We start from the raw sequence: 19,671 nt of genomic DNA on the forward strand, positions 1-19,671 counted from the left end.
ACATGTCCTTTAAAACAGAGGAGGTGAGAATGAAGCGATGCCTGGTTATTAAAATCGGGGTGGTGCTGACAGGTACATGTGTTAACATCCTTTTATCACCTAGAGCCCAGAGATGCCTATACTGAAACTCCAGAGGGAAGTACAACCTTTTCTAGGCTTTGCATGTTCCCTGCATTGAACAGGGCCTGATTGTGTTCCTTAAGAGAGCAACGATGAATGAGAGATGCTTAGGCCCTGGTGCCTCCAAGGCTCCTCCAAGGCACAAAGGGCTGCTTCCTAGTTTCACAAATGACACCTCCAGGACCAGAGGCAAGTAGCCTGTTTCTCAGAAGGCTGAATATTGCTCTCTAGTACCCTCTAGGGTTCAGAACACACAGGACCTGGGAACTCAGGGATGTGTGATGGAGTCCACGGGAGCAGAGCCATGAGTTGGGTGAGAGGGCGAAGGAGACACATGGGTCACCTTGCCACTGCTCTCACCTAAAGGGCTCCGAAGCACTGTCTTCTGCAGGGGTGTAACTTGCCCTTGTCTTGCAGACCAGCCCGAGGTCCTCACATCACCTCCGTCCCACCTACAGGGCTGACCCATGCTGCAGATGGGAGGGAGCGACTCTCTAGTTCACAGCCAAGTTACTGAATCACAGCATTTGGAGGCAGAGGCATGGTTAAGGATACTTGGGCTAAATCCCGACTCTAAAACAATGAGCCTGAGGGGTCTTTATTGTCCATCACAGTGCAGACAATAATATTTTTGTTACCAAAGCAATTGTCAGTGGGATGTGGGGACAGCATCCCTCTATGTACCACAAGGCACAAGAAAATATTGCTCAAACATTGGGTCATGTTTTGGATTGCTCCTTTGATTTATTGCTTCTCTCTGCCTCTGGGAATTCAGTGCTGAGGCAATCCAGGAGTAGGGATGCTGCATTTTTGGAGCACAGTCAGGGCTGGACCGTCAGCATTATTTGTAAACATGGCTTAGCCCTCCTCACCAGGAATAAAAGCCATTTATCCTGCAAACAAAACTTGTTCAACTGTAGGCCCCTTACACTGGCACTTCCCACTTCTCTATTTCCTAAAGAGAAGATAAACTTAATCCTTTTCATATTTTAATGACAGCTAGCTTTTCAGTCTCTTTCACTTTGCTTGTGTTTTGACTTGTAGCCATGAGCCCAACTCTGAGCTCCTCTACATACATTCCTTCCCAGGAATAGCAGGTGGGAGGTGTTCCTAGGAAAATTCAGCACAGGCTCAGGGCAGTACAAAAGATGTCTTTGAGCCAGCTGGAGACTTTACAGAGTCTCAAGGGGGGTTTGTCTGCCTTTGGTCAGTGGGGAGCATCTGCTGGGAAAGGTTAGGGGGAAAGAGTGAGGGAGTGCCTGGGAGGAAAGTGGCATGAGGTTGTCCCACAGGTTGGAAGGGATGGAGGGCACTGCAGCACAGTGAGTTGCCAGGAGGACACCCTGCATGCCACCAGCAGGACATACTCCAGTGGATCTTTTGAGGGATTTGGATGGATTGGCTGCTGTCCTTGAAAAGACGGGGTTGCTGGGATGTCCTTTCAGTGGGGCTAAGAGAGGAAAATAAGTGAAACTGTAAAGAGCCTTCTGCCCTGGGGAAGGGACAGAGGAGACCTGTGGCTTATCCTAGAGGTGTTACATCCTCAGTGGTTTGGGGCAGCCAAGACAGCCAGCCAAGGCAGCTGAGTTTCATTTGTGTGACAGGCAGCTTGAAGAGAAAGAGGAAGCTCCAGTGGGGCACATCAACCTGAAAACGCAATGAAAGCTGGGTTGCAACACGTGGCAGAGCCTACCCCAGCACAAGCAGGAGCAGGTTACTCGCTTCCCTGCCATCTCCCTCAGTGAAGGACTTGCTGAGGTGTGAAAGACCCTGCCATGCCACACAAAGCAGACCTGGCCTGAGCCCCAGGATTGAAGAAATTAGTTGCTGAAAAGGAGGGAAGCAACATCGAGAAAGAAAGAGCTTGAAACCATGGAAACGGGTCTCCCCCCTCCTTCCCTTCACTCCCATCTGTATTTCCCAGAATAGACACTGAACTCTGGTTTCTTTCGATGAGACAGATAGTTGGGTCAGTGCAGCTGTGAGCGAAGTGGTCATTGCCAGGCTAGGTGAAGCAAAGAAATGAGATGCTAATGGTCGTCCTTGCTCCTCCTCCTGAAGCTCTCTCATCCTCTAGAGACAAATTAACAGTCTCCCTCCAGGTCACCCTCAGAGTCAGAGGCAGGGATTAGTATGAAGGACTTCCAGGCAAAGAGCCTAACTTTCAACATCTCCCCTGCTTATCTTTTTTTGGTGCCAGCGGTTCATTTTCTCAGCTACAGATCTATTGGCCTTTTGAGCAAAAGCCTGATGTCTTATCTTGGCTTCAGGATTTCCCTCAAGATTTTAAGTGCATACAGACCCCACTGCCCATATCACGGATCCAGTAAGATTTCAGCAGCCACTCCGCCCACTGTGGTTCACGCACATGAGGAAAAATCTGCTCCCTAACCTCTAAAAGACTTAAGTCTGGTAGAGCTGGGAAAAGTAAGGGTGAATGGTGGGAGGTGGATGGAGAGCATTGCAGGGTAAAGTGACATACAGAGAGTAACTGATGAGGGAAAGGGCAACTGAAACCAAGGACGTGGGACACAGGGAAGTGGAGGAGGATAGTCTGAGTATGCATATATAGAAATAAATAATGCAACTGGAGATTACTGAGGGCCTCTTTGCTTTAGCCTTCAGAAGCAGTGTGCTCATCCATAACTGCTGGAAAGGATCAGTTACAGTCATGTAATGTTTGAAGAAGAGGGTGGCACTGATGGGTGCCTTGCTTGAAACTGCGCAGGGGGAACACTGGACTCCTGGGAAGGGCCACCAGGAGGGGTATGGTGACTATGCAGTAATGCAGCCATTATATCTTTACAATGATCATCTTACCAATCCACTTTCTGGGATGAACCCAAATGCTATTTTCTGGGACTTTACATCCTCCTTTTCCTCTGCTTGGCTTACGTTAGCAAAACACCAAGCACAAAAATTGTTCCACCACAGCCTCTCTCCCCCACCAAGACAGGGGGAGACAAACACGTAATCCAGGTAAAAAGCTTTGTACTCATTCTTATCTTTCCCAAGGATGAGATGAAGAGAAAAGGGATCTCCTTCTGGGAGGTAAAAGGATAAAATCAAAGACCCATGAAACTATCTGAAGGTGAAACTGGGGATACAGTGAGAGATGTCTCCATTATCAGGCACAGAGGAAAAGTTCCTCTTGGAGATTATTGGATGGACACTTACGGATTTGTGCTTTGGGATGTACCGTATCCTCCAGCAATGAGAGACAAACATCTAGAGGGGGTAATTTCTAGTTAAATGGGGTTCCAAACTGAGGCAAGTATTTTTCGGAATGAGCAAGGAAGGAGAGGACTCTCATCTCAAAGTCTCTGGCACTCAAGAGAGGTAATGAGAATAAGGAGCGCTCCTGCATGTGAAGAGAAACCATACTACTTAAACCAGCGCTGAACACATTCTGTTCTTGGCAGTGTTTGAGCTTCAGCTGTGTTGAGATCAGGCTCAGCTGCACCCCTTTGCAGTAATTGCTCACGCAGATATGCAACATATGCAGCACTGGGACTTCATGAGGAACATGGGCCGCTTAGATGGATGCTCAGATTGCAAAACGCCACACTGAGCCCTCCCGTCGGGTCCAGGAAGTTTAGCGTACAAAGCGCTTTCAAATGCTTTCATCATGATAGACACTACAGGGGGCTGAGGAAGAAGCCTGTGGTCACACTAACCTGTGCAAGCTGGGGATCTGTGGAAAATATTATTTCTGGTGTGTGGAAAGGAAGCCTTCCTTTTTGCAGTGGTATTTCTGGCGTAGTTACAACCCCAGAAGCAGCAGAGAGCTTCTGGCTGGAATGTTGTGGGCACCTTAATACTGGAGAGAGCAATAAAAAACAGCCAAAAAGCTCTGTTTTATGTAAGAGGAAGCACATGCTACAGGTGCCCTGCCAAGTCTAAATACAACAGGGTTTATGGCCTTGTTTGTTTATTGACATTGTGTGATCAGGACAAGAAAGAAAAATGAGAAGAGGGAATGGTTTGCTTGTTTCTCAGCAAGAAGCAGCAAAGTTTTTGCACTGGTGTCTTTCTTGATTTTGATGTATGTTTCAGAACCAACAAATGCCTGGTGCCTAAATTCACAGAGTAACTGTTAACAAAGTTATTATTTTCCTATGTTTATTAGGCACTAATATTAAGAAAAAGAAATTAATCCTTCAATTTAAAATGCCTTCATCTTCTTATGATGTAAGAATTGTCAATAGTTCTCACACCATCTCTGATTATAGGTTATAGGAGTCCGAATGCAAGAATGAAGAGAAAGCACTCCTTTTAAAAATGCTGTGAAAACCTTATTAAACATCTAGCTTTTAAAACCTATAAATTGAAACAGCTTTTCTGTGGAGGTCAAATTTAAAACATTCTTAAGAGATGATACTGCAGTAGAGAGATTTAGAAGAAGAATCACACTTAGAGGCAATTGGAGACTTTGAGAGGTTGTTTACCCTGGTTTTGATTCCCATTATCCTTTTTTTCTTCATATCTGTTCCATTCTGGTTTTTAATTCCTGGTGGAGGTCAGACATTTGAGGCATCCAGTGATCTCTATGGAAATAACGATGAGGCAAAAGTGAGAGTGGTGACATCATGGGAGAAAACAGATGGCGAGAGCTGATGAACTTCTAAGAAACAAAGACACTTCTGCCAATAAGTGTTCCTAGAGAACAAGAGAAAGAAAACTGAGAAAAACAATCTTAGTTCGTAACACAAAGAGGGAGTGCTTGGAAATTACTCCTTATGGTAGACTGTCTGAAAGGAAGAACAGCTAGCGTTGTGCATAGCTATTTTGGACTCTACTAGGCCTTTGACTCAAGCTAAATTAAAGCAGAGTTGAAGACTGGAAGAGCAGAGATTAGAAGATCATTCAGGGTGCAAAATGTCCCAGACACTTCCACTTTTTTAGGAAGGAAGGTTAGAACAAGCTCACAAAGCCCCTCCCTCTTTTCTCAGGCATCTTTGGAAAATTTGCTTTTGGGGAATGATTCCTCATAACAAAACAGGCTTTTCAGTTATGGGGTGATATTGGTGTCTTTAATGATGTTGTTGAGATGCTGACATTGGGCAAGTGTAGCTAAATTTGAAAAGGAATATGCATAAAATGACATTCATTCTTCTATTAAAGAAATGAAAAAAACCAGGAATCTGCACAAGTGATTGTCTGCTGTCTTCTAACATGAAGAACATGAAGAGGAAGGCTGGGGGAGAGGGGTGGCATCAGAAATACTTGAACCGAAGTTGCTGGGTTAAAGGCTGAGGCGTAAGCCTAGCTATCTTCAGGCATGTGAGCAGGTACCACTCCCAGACAAGGAATATAGCACTGTAATTCCTTCATAGAAAATCCTCTTCCCTATTTTCTATTACTATTTGATCACATCATAGAAAACACATAGATATTATTTCATGCACTACAAAAGGCCCAAAGCCTGGTGACTATCGAAGTCCCTTTGTATTAGGCACTTTGAGGACGATACGCTTTCATCTCTCGTAACTTTTGATGTTTATGTTTGAGCTTCTGCTCCAGGCAATCTTTATAGCCAATGGAGAGAGATAGGCGCTTCCAGGACTTGGTTCATCTGAGTGCTTTTCAACATCTACCTTAAAATGAGATTACCCATGCCCCAGAATGCCTGTTTCTCTCTGCTGACTGTTAAAATAAGTCTAGACGTCTAGCTCTAATGTAAATGCCAACATCTGGACAGGTTTATCCCACCAGCAAAATGTCCCCTGGTAAAATCCAGAGCAGTTACTTTTCTCTCTTGAAAGGACAATCAGCGAAGTCAAGGGTGAGGGCAGAGGAGATTGAGGCTGAAGAGAAAACCAGGGAAAATATGATAAAGTGATCAAATTCCCACACCACTTCAGGGCCGGTAAGAATCGGTGCAGAGGCCTGGCTCATCCCCTTATCTATAGATTTGGTGGGAAGAATTTATAGATTTCAGAGGGAGGAGACAGGAGGATCTGAATGTTTTGAAATGGTCTGTAGAAGTAAGCTAATAAGTACTGGCCCTGTATGTAAATGAAGTTATCCCATTAACCTAAACTCTGTGATAGTGTTCTGGCTTTAATGCATGAGCTGGTATATGTAAAGGATCTGCACATTGTAAAAAAGAATAAAATAAAAAAATAAAAATTAAGGAAAAGAAAAACAAAACTGGAAAAAAAAATAAAAAGGAACATAAGAAAAAAAGGAAAGAAAGGGAAAAAAGGAAAGTGCTATCATGTTCTAGAGGAACACAGAGCTGCTATGGGGTAGGTCAACCAGTGACAACTGTCCTGCTTATCCACAACAGGAGCAAAAAAGCGGTGCCCGGTGATGTGTTTTATCAGCTCCCCATAACAAAGGAGCCTATAGATAGCTGCTTTCTCACATACTTGAGAATACTTGATGATTTTTTTATTTCTTTTTTACCTCTGCTCTTTCAGCAAACCACAGACATTGAGTTCTGGCTCTTTAAATTTGAGCCCGTAAGATACCGTAGCTTTACAGTTGCTGAACCTGACCAACGCAACATTATTTGGCATTCACTCATATGTATAGCGCATTTTTCTTCTTCTTCTGTTAAAATTTCCTTCTCAAACATTAAAGACCCATCTGTTCTTAAATTTTTGGTGTCCTGTTGCTGCCTGTAACTGCAATTACTGTTTTGTGTGAGGAACACTCTCTGTGTGACAGCAGTGTATATTTATCAGAGTTTTCTGCTGTAATGCAGTCAGTTAAAATTAATTTAGTGTAAAGAATAAAATATCAGTGTGTCTGGTGGAAAGTAAGCCAGCAAGAAATGTCCTACATAGGTGTATTCATATATGACTTGTTATAAAATAGAACATAAAATATGAGAGGAAGAATGTTGCTATAATTAAAAACAAAGGACTGGAAGCAAGAATATCTGGTTTCTGCTTTCAGCTGTGTCATGGACGCTCTGCATGGCTATGGAAGGATCACTTCTCTCTCCTGTGGGTTTCCCCATCTGGAAAATGGTCTAATAATACCTTCCAAAAAGGTGCTTGAGAAGCATGACTCATTAATATTTGTAAATATCCAGGGATCAAAGGGCCTGTAAATATACAATGAAAGGTATTATTATACTGCTGTGCTTTGCCAATTTCCTTTCTCTGTAAGGATGAGCTCTTTGAATTTATTGCTTTTGACTCAGGAAAATGGCCCCACGGGACTCTGCGTTTTCACTGACTCCAGATGAAGTTTTCTCATGTTTACAAATAAAGCGATAACTTCCTGACCTCCAGTGCCCACCACGCAAGCCTGCCCTTGGATCTGGCTCCCAAAAGTGGTTCTTTCTGATGCATGGCAATAAGCAAAGTTCTGCCACATTTCTGCTGAGCAGAGCCAGTTTTCTCTCTCATAACCTGGATGGCTCCTGTGGGGCTGGCACAGAGGGAAATGCCCTGGGTGGGAGTGTCTAGAGTAAGGAGCACAAGGCAGGCACAGGGAGCTCAGCTCTGCTGTAAAGAGCGGTCACGGCTACACATACTTTGCAGACCATGATATGATGCTGTTCTACTAACGACTGGTCCTGTTTTCCCTGTCCTGGGATGCAGGCATTTTACAGTTCTTCTTATGAGGCAAATCACTTCTGCAGCTGCACTAATGTGGGGATCCTACAGAGCCAGAGGAGCCAGAGAGCAGCTCCTGCAAAATGTTTTCTCTAACTAACTGTAGCAAATGTATTAGCAAACCAAAATGGTCTTGGAAATGCTTGACTATAACACCAGGGTTATAAACGTGCAGCTACTGGAGTATGTGAGAGAGTCCGAACACACTGGAGTCCACTGGTAGATAACAATTCCAGATTCCATGATTCTGCATGGTTGTGGTCAAAGAGTTTCATCAGCCTTTAAAGGACAGAATTTGCTTCAAAATTTCCTTATTGTTATTTGGTTTTCTGGGGACAGAGAAAAAGTTTGTGACCCAGTAAGCTTTTGCTTGCTGGAATACTTTTGTCCTTCGGAGGTGGATGGAAACGGTGTTTTGCTTAAAATAAAGTGCTCGAACATTTCAGATACAGCTGCGTTTCTCTAAATGCACCATGCAACCCACTGGAGAAGAACGAGGTGTGATGGCCTAAAGCCAACATTGGCTAAATTAGGGACAGAAGTTTTACTCAGGGGAAAAGTGCTTTAGTTTTGGGTATTTCTCTTTTAAATTGTTATTAAAAAATGTTATCTTCATGGGAACACGAGGTTGCAGGAGAGACCAGGGCTGACCACTTGGAGCAGGAAATTATTAACGATTCTTATCTTTTGGAATTTGAGTAGATTTGGGTGGTGATCTTTATAGAACAATATTTATCTTTCCCTGGTGGACTTTCTCTTTGTCTCCACCAGCTATCAGAATTCTAACCTGGCGTTCTGCATGAGTGGTCTTGTAACTGTGAGCCGAGGGACTGGGAGCAAAGACAATAGAATTACGGTTACGACTGGCAAATTGTGAAGAATTTTTGGTTAAAGGTTGGATGGTAATTACAGGAGATTGGGTTTGTGATTACTAATGGTCCTTCAGTCTCTTTTCCCATGTGAGTCTTTGCCTGTGCAGAGCTGCAAGAAATTGCATGGAGAGAGACTTTCTTTTTTGTATGCTACTAATGGAAGTTAAGATTTCAGCGTACTTTTTCCTCCCCCTATTTTTGCTGCTTCTGTGTTTATGAAGGAGAGGAAAGACACAAATGCTCTTTGGGGATCATCTGATGTATAAAACTTTCTCATTCAAATCTGTGTTTTCCTCAGTCTCTCAACTGCCCTGGGCAAAGTTTCTCATTTTCTTTTCTTCTTACACCACCTTATCTGCCCTTCCTCACTGTGCTATCTTGTCTCATAAATACCCCAGAATCTATATGTTTGTACGACTTCAACTATTTTTCTTACACTATCTTGAGCTATTCCTGCTGCATATGCAACAGTAAACGATAGCACAAACTGATGGTGTTTTTTACTCTTTGTATATAAATGTGTCTAATCCCAGTTGTTGGGAGAAGTTGGTCTTTGTTTTCCTCCTTGAAAACTTGTAGTGTTGTGTGGACTAATAGTGTGAGAAGTGTCCTACCAGAGGAAATCAGTGCTGGATTCCTTAGCAGATAGGCCAGAGATATACTAAGAAATTAACTTATCACTAGTGGGGCTGTGCTGTTCCTGTTACAGCAAGGTCTGTGCTCCCTTATTGCTTTATTCAGAGTGGTTTGTGGTGATGTGAAGCTCACAGACCGGACCACACACTGGCCTGTTTTGTTGGTAGGCACATCGGAATCCCTTCTGTACAAAGCCTGGGCTGGTTGCTCCCTGATGAACCAATCTCTGAAAGAAAGAGTGGGTTGGGGTTGAGGAGGAGCTCCAGCAAGAGATAACAGGGTTATTTTGGTAGAAAGATATTGCCAGAGAGATGGAGGTACCCCATGGGCTGCTTGAGCTTCAGCTCCCTCCAACAGGAGTATGATCCCTGTTTTCTTCTTTTGAGTTTAGCAGCCTTGCGCCAAAGTCCTCTATACACAAAGAAAATGCTTAGAGTAACTTCAGCATGCTCAGGGTCAGGCCTTCTAATGGCCTGATGGGATCTGGGGAGCATAAGAAATATGAGGTGCAAGACCAGTTGCATTTCACTCTGGAATTTTTCCATCTTCTCGCAGCTAGCATACATTCCCTGGAAAGCCCCACTAACGTGCCTCTCCATTAGCTGCATGTTAATTATTACCAGCTATCTCAGAAATGGAAATCTTCTCTCATTTTTCTCCTTAATCTCTATCTTCAGCAGAAAAGCCCTGTCTTCAGACAGTGGCTGGCAGAAGGGGACAGGCCATTTCTTTGAGTTAGTACTCCTGCATCTAGCTTCTTAGCAATAACAACAACAACGACAATACTAACAAGTTAATTTTTAGCAGTCTCTTTCTGCTGGGGTTATGACCATACTGTCAGAGGGCACAGGTAATTCCAGCTCTGAGTCATGCAAAGCTTGAGGTAGCATTCACGCTAATGACATTCCTGTTTGCAGGCCTGCCCAATGGCCCTCTGTAGCTCTTTGATGCTGTTGAATCTTTCCTACAGTAGCATTTGCCGGCAGAGGCTTCCTTGGCTTGGGTGACTATATTTACACAAGCACTATTTTCTTGCTAGCATCAGCCAAAAGAAAAAGAGGCATTCCTCATTGCTCTTCTCATCCAGGCGGAAATCCATGCCCTGTCGAAACACATGGGCGAGGGATATTTAAACCCGAGCACCTCCAGGCACGGGACCGGGTGCCATTGTGATCTTTTTCCTCCATTTCCCTCCAGAATGTGAAGCAGCCAGAAAACGTGTAAGGGTAGCAGTGGGCCAGGCTGCAGGCAGGGCCGAGCGGCAGTGTGACCAGCAGGGGGGAGTGTGGGCAGCATGAAATTCAGTCGCTTCCCTGTTAGGGGAAAAACCGACTGACTTGCCTAACGCGGTCCAAGGGGTTGAATAATGGTGCAGGAGGTGAGAGTCTGCTCTAGACCCTTCCCCACTCTGCCACAAACCTGGAGTATGACCTGGGCAAGTTGTTCGTCATGGGACTTGCCTTACCTGCTCAAAAGTTGTCTTTAGCTGCCCCAAAAGTTGCCTCTGACTCAAGTCTGAGGCAGTTGTATAGCTGCTCTCTGGAGCTGAAAAGAAAGACATGGGCATCTTTAGGGTCTTCCCCCAGAGACATCTCTTGGGATGTAATAGTAGGAGCAGGGCTGGAGGAATGTGGGGACTTGGGCACACTGGGTCTGAAATAGAGCTGGGACACACACACACAGAGGAATGGCCTATGAGAGTTTGAACCTTGTGGAAAACAGGAGAGAAGGTAACGAAGCAGACTGCTGCTTCTGGCTACAGAGATGAAGGAAAACAGGCCATCAGGAAGGGAATCGCTAATAGATGAGGAGAAACAGCACTGATTGACCAGCAGGAAGGCACAAGTCCCTTATTGCAGTGAGAGCTAGAAACAAATATACCCACAGAATCCATCAACTTTTATAACAGATTCAGAAACATAGGGCAGAAGGGACTGTGGTGACCATCTCATCTGAGCTATGTAACACCTGGCAAAGAACCTTCATGTTTTCATCCCTGTTAAATTAAGCAGAAACATTAAAACTCTTTTCTAGAAAATGAATGACTGAAAGATTTCCAGTTTTCTAAAAGTCCACCAGAGCTTCTTGTAATTTTCCTCAGTTGTATTTTTGCTTCATTTCTAATCTCCAAGATTGCCTTGCATCATTTCCCCCATTGGCTCTTTTAATATTTGTAACTAAACCAGAGAGCTAAACCAAAGAGGGCCATCTGTTACTGCATTGCTGTCTCCAGTGTAAGACTCTTATATGCCATGACCAGATCACCCATGACCTTCTCTTTCATCCAATGAATAGGCTGTGTCCTGGCAGTTCTACTCCATGGCATCTTTTCCAGTGCTGCAGTCATCCTCTGGCTCTTCTCAGCACCCTCCTGACTCCTTCATGCCCATGCAGTGATCCCAGGAGTAGTTGTCTTCGTGCTAAAGGCTGGGATAATGCAACCTCCCTTTTCCTATTTAATACTTCCTGTGTTGCAGCCCAGGATCTTGTTACCCTTGACACCGTATTTCACCCTGGCAGATACTTCCATGAACTCCCAGTCCTCTCCAGATTTCTGGCTTGCTTGGGCAGAAATCCCCTTTTGGTAGGAGGTCCCCTTTTTACTTATCCAGCTGTGAGTCATACATTTCTTCATTAAAATGCATCATGTTTGCATGAGCCCAGGCACTATTGTTCTGCACCAAAGACATATCCTATTCATTACTTAGTAGATCCATCTTTGTGCCATCTTCAGACTTCAATAGGAATAATTTCATTTGTCTTTCTGAGTTGGATTTGAAAGAGCTGGGACAAAAGCACCGCTTGCCAAATGGTGACTCTTCACTCACAGTATCATTTCCTGACACCTACTAGTTAGCCAGCTTTAAATCCATTTAATGAGATCTATGCTTATTTTATATCATCCTATGGCACGAACTAAAATGGCCTGAAGAAGTCTAAGTAAATTACATCACCCTGTTACCTCTGTCAAGCAAGCTCATAATCTCGCTGATAAAAGGTGTTGTTATTCTAACTAGATCCATTTTCTACATATCTAGGCTTGCTGATATGAATTATGCTATCCCCTTTACATCGTTCTCCTAATGGAAAAGCTCAGGAGTGGAGGCTCCACCAGCCCTCTGGGTATCTTGCTGCAATGCCACACAGCCTTCTTCATTCACTCATTCTAATACTGGTACAATGCCACCTTGTTTCTAGGCCCATGAAATTTGTTTTCCAATATGTATTGAAGCCCCTCAGAGTCTTTTTCTGCAGCTCTTTCTATTGAGTTGCAGGTTTTTTGGTGTGTTCAAACTAAATCTCTTCCTTCAGTTTTGTTACATATCTATTCCATTTTTAAAAACTCCATAGTCCCTATTGGGAAGGAAATATATGTCATCACTGTCCAAAGTCTGCAACAGTCATATCTGTTGGCTACAACTGTTCTCTGTATCATTACTGGATAATTATTTCACCACTATTTCCACACAGAAATGGACTAGAGTTGTTTTACGATATCCTTTGTTTGTGCTCTGCTTAAAAGGCTGTCTTACTGCCCTTATGTCTCCTGTCCACAAATATCTTCCTGTCCTTTTGCCCCTCCTATCATTTTTCTACAGTTTCAAACAATTATCAGTCACATTAGTTATTTCTGCTAGCTCCTCTCTTTCCCCCGTCCTACCTACATACACACAAATCCATACAGACACCACCGTCTACATATTTAATCATTCCAACTGCTCTATTTTCCTTCCAAACCAGCCTTCTTTCTCAATTGTGATATTTCAGCACCAATAAAAATATGCAGTTTCCCAACGATTCCATTTCTTCTGTTTGTGTTTCTCCCCCATCTCATTTAGCTCAAGTCCGAATTCTTCTCAGCTTTGGAAACTGGCCTTTTTAAAACTCCAGGTTTGTACATTAGCAGTTTGGACTTTATTCTGTTTGCCCATAACAAATCACATTGAGTCACTCTCATTTGACTCTTAACTAATCAATAATTTATTTTCAGTTCTGTAGTTAGTAGTCTTAATCTAGTGCAGAATACCAATAGGGAGTGAGTTTCCACCAAAGGAAAGTGGTATGGAAGGCCCACCCTGACCACTCCTACCCCACTCTGCCTCTGTTCTGCCTGCACATGTGTGCTAGCTGTTGTGGGATCACCTTCCGTGTCAGCCTAGGTGCTACCAGTGCTGGTCAGAGTAAAATTTGCACTAGTCACAAGTCTCCTGGGATGAAATGGCTGTTTTGCTCTTAATTCTGCAATGCTTTGGCATCGGACATGCTTTGGTGCCTTCAGGACAGGAGCAGCCAGCAATAAACCTCCCTGAATAAGTTTTTCCCATTTGCCAGCAGATGGTTGTCCCCAGGGTGTCTGCAGTGACAGAGCACTGGACATCTTCATGACATGGCACAGAGCAGCTGTGCTGGCTGGCTCCGGCTGTGTGCTTGAGTGCCTCCAGCTAACTGTTACCCATCAGCATGCAGGGACCTCTCTGTGGCCCATGTCCTGTTTTTTTTTCTGGCTTCTGTACCTGACCATGTTTAGTGAGGAGATGATTGCTCCTGCTTTGAGGGCCTGCCCTAGTGATGACCCCATCAGAGACCTTCGTTCTCCCATGTGGGCAGATACGTACAGGCGGGATGCCAAAAGAGAAGTACCAGCACGATCCTCCCAGGATGAGCTGCTGACCGACCCGATAGCCGCTCTCTGAAGCGCATGTGCACATTATTGGAGAAAAACGCAGCCAGCTCAGGCAACATCAGCAGCTGCTTACTGAATCTTGACTCATCTTAGTACACCAAACATTTGACCAGATGAAATCGGCACTGGCAGATGCAGCTCCTCCATTCTGACTTGCTCAGTCCAGAGTAAAATGAAAGGCAAGCACTTTCGACCGAAACCTGGCACGAGTCCCCAGACACTGGCCTCAGCTCTCTGTGCCATAGGATGCTGTCCAGCAGTGAGGCCAGTCTGCACATGGTCTGCATCTGGATCAAGGATGCATATTATTAAAGAAGACAACACCCTTGGCAACTGCTTCATTCTCCGAGGTGTAGCCCCTGGGTTTCTCAATGTCTCTAATGTGTCAGAGGTGCTCTGTTATGTTGTGAACTGATGTGTTGTCCTCTTCCCATGGAATCCTCCAGGCATGATCCCTTGGGTGATGAGCTATAGACCTTCCACCAGCACCTCCTCTAGCAGCTTCTGCATCATTTCCTCACCATGCGTTCTTTGTCCAGACCTATCCTCAGTCCCAGGCAGGGTAGCAACATGGGTACACAAACAGCAGATGTGTTCATCAGTGAAAATCCTGAAGTAAGAACAAATCACCTCTTCCCTTCAACAACTGCAAAGCCACCTTCCCTTCAAACAGAAAAGTCCAGCTAAATCACAGGCCCAAATACTGCTTCAGCAGAACTTCATAGGGTCCCTCTGCTGAGCACTAGAGGATCAAAGCAGACTCGCCAAGTGAAATGCAGTGCAATATGTCAGTGTGCAAGGGTGAAAGTGGGCAGCTAGTATCCAGAGCAGGGCTAGCTAGGCAGGCATGGCACTGCATGAAGTACATTTGTTGTTGCATTGAGTCTGCTGCCTGGCTTCGTTTGCTTAATGATTTGTTTTCACAGATAGCACTGGGTTGTGCAATCATTTTCTTTGAAAATGGGATTCAGCTCGTGTTTTTTCACCTAACTGGGCTGATGTTGAGTGAAGCAAAAGCTGTTTTGCTAACAGACCTCTTCACCAGCCAGTGACATGTACTTGGGGTGTTGCCTCAGAGAACACTTGTCCCGATGTCAGGTGTGTCCTGGGGTCCTAGCACTGCACTGCACACGGAAACCCGGAGACATATAAGCCAGCCCCCAAAAAGGTTGGCATTAAGGTATTTTGAATGGAAGGAGGGGCTTTTTGCCATCCAAGCATCAGGGTTAGGAGAATTAAAAAGTAAAGTGGCATGTTTACTCCAGGGTAGAGAGGGTGTTTTGGGGCTTTTGAAACTTACGGGGGGTAAATGAAAGGAAAATGGAAAGAAATGGCATTATTTCTAAAGGGTAAGGGGGGCTTTATTCCAACTCCGCCTGCTTTTCTTGCATTTGCAAACTGGTTGGCTCTGGACATAGGCTATTCAGATATAAATGCATTGCTGTAAGATTGTTTTATGGCTCACTTTCAGGGAAAACAAGCTGCTAAGTACTTCAGAGCAAGTTTTTTTTGGAGCACGGACTGCGTATTTTCCTTTGCTCGGAAAACAGCTTGCTGTTTCCGAGTGCTGCTGCCTCACACTGTAATGGTAAGAGAACATTGCCCTGTGCAGGTCTGGGGCACTGTCCTGGTGGTCCTGTGCTGTCCTGAAACGTAATACAGATGGATAAGATGTGAGTGGATTAGATGCTGCTCCCCTCTTATTGTAAACCTTGGGAAATGTTCAGGAAGGGGATGGGGCAAACCTTCACTATAATTTTTTGCTACCGGGATAGGGATGGTAGTTTCACTGATGATTTGCAAACTCACATGTCTTCCTCTGTCCATCTTGCTTTGGAAGAGTTAATATTGCTCTTTGGGGAGACAAATAACGTATATGGGAATACAGACGATATTGAAAAGCAACTTCTCTGTAAAACTATGGATGTCAGAAGCTAAGCTCTTTGACCCATAGCTTAGTTCCAGAAAATAAAAACAACAACCCACTTCTTCTTAGGTGAGCAGAAAATATGCTGGAAGTGATGAAACTGATCATATGTTTGAACTTTAATTTTGTTGATGGACGGCACTTGTATGAGTAGCTGCCCCTACGGGTTGTTTTAGATCATCTGGGCTTTTAACACTGACCTTTCTGTGAATTGGTGACATCAGAAAACCTATTACCCAATTCAGATTTTGCCAATCTTCTTCAAAAGTAGCTTTATTTATGAATATCACATTTGGAAGAAAGGGGGCATTTCTGGCATCTCAGGCATTTTAAGCCTTGGCTACTTTTCGTGCTACTGGTGTAAATGAAATTTTCCCAGAACTGACACTAGCGAAGTGTTGTCTCAAGCTGAAGTTGTTTGGACCGAAGTTCCTTCCTCCAAGTTTTGCCCTAAGAACTCAGTTTTGAAATGCTGAGAGGAAAAAGGAATTTGTGAAATTACAGTTAACAAGGAAGAGGCTGATGAGATTGGCCAAGGATGAGGAGAGCTCTCTCTCAAATTATTTTCTTGAGAGATGCAGTATGAACTGCATTTCAGCTCCAGAGCAGGGAAGTACTCCCCCAGGAGACTGAGAGCTGAAAAATTTAGCAACCTCCTAATAGCCTATTTGCCCTTGTTCTGATCTTTTATTAGTTGGAGTATTGCCCAGCCTTTTTTGGGGTGTGAAGGTGTGGCTGTGGGCACACAGCCACCAAGGTGTGTGAGCATCCATGGAGTCCAGAGACAGGAGGAATTTAAGAAAACTCCCCTGCTTGAGCAAGCCAGTGTGCTCGCAATGTACTCGCTCACTGAACTGTATTCAATATGCTCTACTCAAGGTCCTGATGAAACTGAAATACTATCTTGTGTAAACTGTGATTCAAAAGAGTTATCAAATTTCCATTTACCCCAAACAATTTGTTGAGTCTGTTGGTTTGGTGTTTTTTTTTAAACCCCATGATTTTGGAGTGTAGAGCCAAACACTAATAAAATTCTGAGATGGGAGCTTTACAATTGTATGTATGGTTTGTGGTTTACACACTGGATACTAATCTAGCATAAGTATGAAAATATTCAACTGGCATCCAGCTGTACACTTGATTGGAGCATCCTTCGGTTGGGGTTTAGAGCCTGCAGGATCGGCCCCAGGTCATTCATGGAGGTAAGACTGGGATGATCATAAGTTACTTGTGGAGAAGGAGGGGGGAGTAGGAAATGATGCAAGGAGTCTAGAGTCACCTGTGGGGACGTGGTGCTTGGGGATGGGGAGGTTGCCTACCTCAGACCCTAACTGCTGGGGAAGAGGCACAGTTTTGCTTTGGTGCGTATACATTTCATGCCCCTCTGGTACGCTGGGATGGGGAACCACAAATGGCTGGCTGGTGACTGCTCCCGAGCTTTTCACCCTAAGAAATCTGTAACTCCCAAGTCATTGCAGACGGCCTTCTGAATCTCACCAAGCAGATCTGAGAGGAGGATGGGTCAGTGCTTGCGGGTGCACACACCTATGCCTGTGTGGCAATAATCCCACACTTCCAGGAGAGAGGTAGGAAGGGTTCCTCCTACCTTTGAAGGAGAAGGAGGCTTCTGGGTTCCTTCTAGAGGAACACTGGTGAGTGAGTGGCCAGAGAAAAGACATGATTTGTGACATGGTGTATCTGTGGTCCTGTCCCCATGTCCCCAACATTTATCCTGACTGTCAGATCTGTGAGTAACGGGAGCTTTTCCTTGATCAGATAAACACCACCGGTTGGAGTTTACTACCTTCCCCTTTGGTGCTCACAACTTCTGATAGTTGTGTGGGACACTGGTGCAAACCACAGTCTGCCGCTGCCAGGGTTTGGAGAGAGCCTTGTGTACTTCCCTCTTTCTGTGGCATGTTACATTTGTTATGTTTGTCCTTTTGCTACAGCTCTGCAGTGTGGTGTGAGGTGCTGGGAGGGACTCTGTGGTCCTGTCCTGTGGCACACACAGGATTGATGCTCTGTAGATTCACCTGTATTGAAGTCCCATTTGCTTCTCTTTGCAGAGGACTGCATGTGTTGACTGTCCAACTTCTGTATCCCTGTTACCGTACTCATTTGTTGTGTCACTGATGTAATTCTGATTTGATTGTTGTATAGGTTTACTTATTATTCAGGTCAATATTGCTAAGGGCCATTTGCATTGCAGGGGAAGAATACGCACGCTTTAGTTTTATTTTTGTTTGGTAGATACCAAAATGTTGAAATCTGAGATCAAATCATATCTCCTTCAGCAAGCAACACGTGTCCAGCACCTGGCACAAACATCAAGTAATCAACCTCGAACAATGGAACAGCTTTTTCTGCAATTGGCCTTTGATTCTTAGACCCATAGCCATGAATAACACCCACTCCCTATGCTCAGTGCAAAATACGAGCTCCGGGACAAATGATAATAAATGAGCCCAAACGAATTCTGCCCTTCAGGAAATGATTTAATATGTAAGGCTCCCCCATCTCATGCTTCTCCAGGGACTGTGATGTAAGTGTAAGATGAAATACTATCACAATAATCATGTGTGTATATTCCTACCAGCCCTATTACCTGGGGACATCTAAGTCAGGGTCAAGATGTCTGTATCCTTACAGTGACATTACATGTAGTTTCAGCATAAAGAAAGCTGTTTGAGTCTCTTGATCTCTCTGTAGATGAAAACAATCCTACCGATGGCTGAGGACCTGTCCTGTTCCCTCCACTCACTTGTCACTGCCTCTGCTGCTTGCTGCAAAAAAAAAAAAAAGACAGGAAAATACAAATATCCAGTGAGAGACAGGAGGAAAGTAGGGATGGAGAGTAAGGAAAGGGGGGGGGGGGGGGGGGGCAACTCATCATCTGCTGTAATTATTGCCTGTGGGAGAAGCACCCAGGGTACAAAATCAACCCAAAAGGACAGTGAGTGACAGTGCTGCATCTTCATGGGCATTTTTCTCTCTTTCCAGGAGCTGAAAATCTTTGGATAAACTCCTGAGTGACAGAGGCAAGTGAAACTGCCAGTGGGTGGTGCATGGGCATCTCTAATGCTTGCAGATACAAGCCTAGTGCTGCCCTTGCCCGCTGCATGTATTCTATTTATACCACAGTAGAGGGAGCGTTGGCAAAGCATCTCAGAGGAGCAACCTTTTGTTATACCTACAGCTGCTCCCTTCCCTGTTAGTGCAACCGTCACAAAAATAATCACAATAATAAGGTTAATTGATTCACTGTCTTGTGACCATGCTGAAGCCGACTCGGCCATAGCCTGGTTATTGCATCTTGTGTCCCTGTGATTTCCTACAGGGAAGGATGCACCTGAAATACCTCAGGACATTTAGGATCCGTTCACCTGGCTGCTTCTCCCAACAGCTCACCTCATTCTGGCCTTTGTATCATGTCTGCTAGAACAAGACGTTGGTTTTCCTTGTGCTGATCACCAGGCTCAGCACTGAGGGACTACATTTGAAACCAGAGAGTGAGCTGTGTGTTAAGAAATAGCCCTGGCACTAAAATGTTTAAAGTTACTCTTTGTTTCCCTGACTTCTCTCCCAATTTAGGTTATCCAAATCCAGATTCCCCCCAGACTTGCCCACGAGATGTAATTCTAAGAAAATATTGTTTCATTTGTTTTTTAACGCCTGCATTTCTCACATTTCCTGTTCCAGTTTCAAAGTGGGCCTGAGCTCCCCTGCTAACATTGCCCCAGCTGTTATTTTGGGGATCTGAGAGAGGGAAGATAAAATAAACCAAGAGCGAGGAGTTCGTTTCCTGCATTTCCCCCTTGTCAGCCACAGGTTCTTTCTCCTAAGTCAGGAAAGAGT

The sequence above is a fragment of the Pezoporus wallicus genome, unplaced genomic scaffold, assembly GCF_028554395.1.
Source record: "Pezoporus wallicus isolate ANWC-B61680 ecotype Strahan unplaced genomic scaffold, APGP_CSIRO_Pwel_v1 contig_5352, whole genome shotgun sequence".
Taxonomy (NCBI): domain Eukaryota; kingdom Metazoa; phylum Chordata; class Aves; order Psittaciformes; family Psittacidae; genus Pezoporus; species Pezoporus wallicus.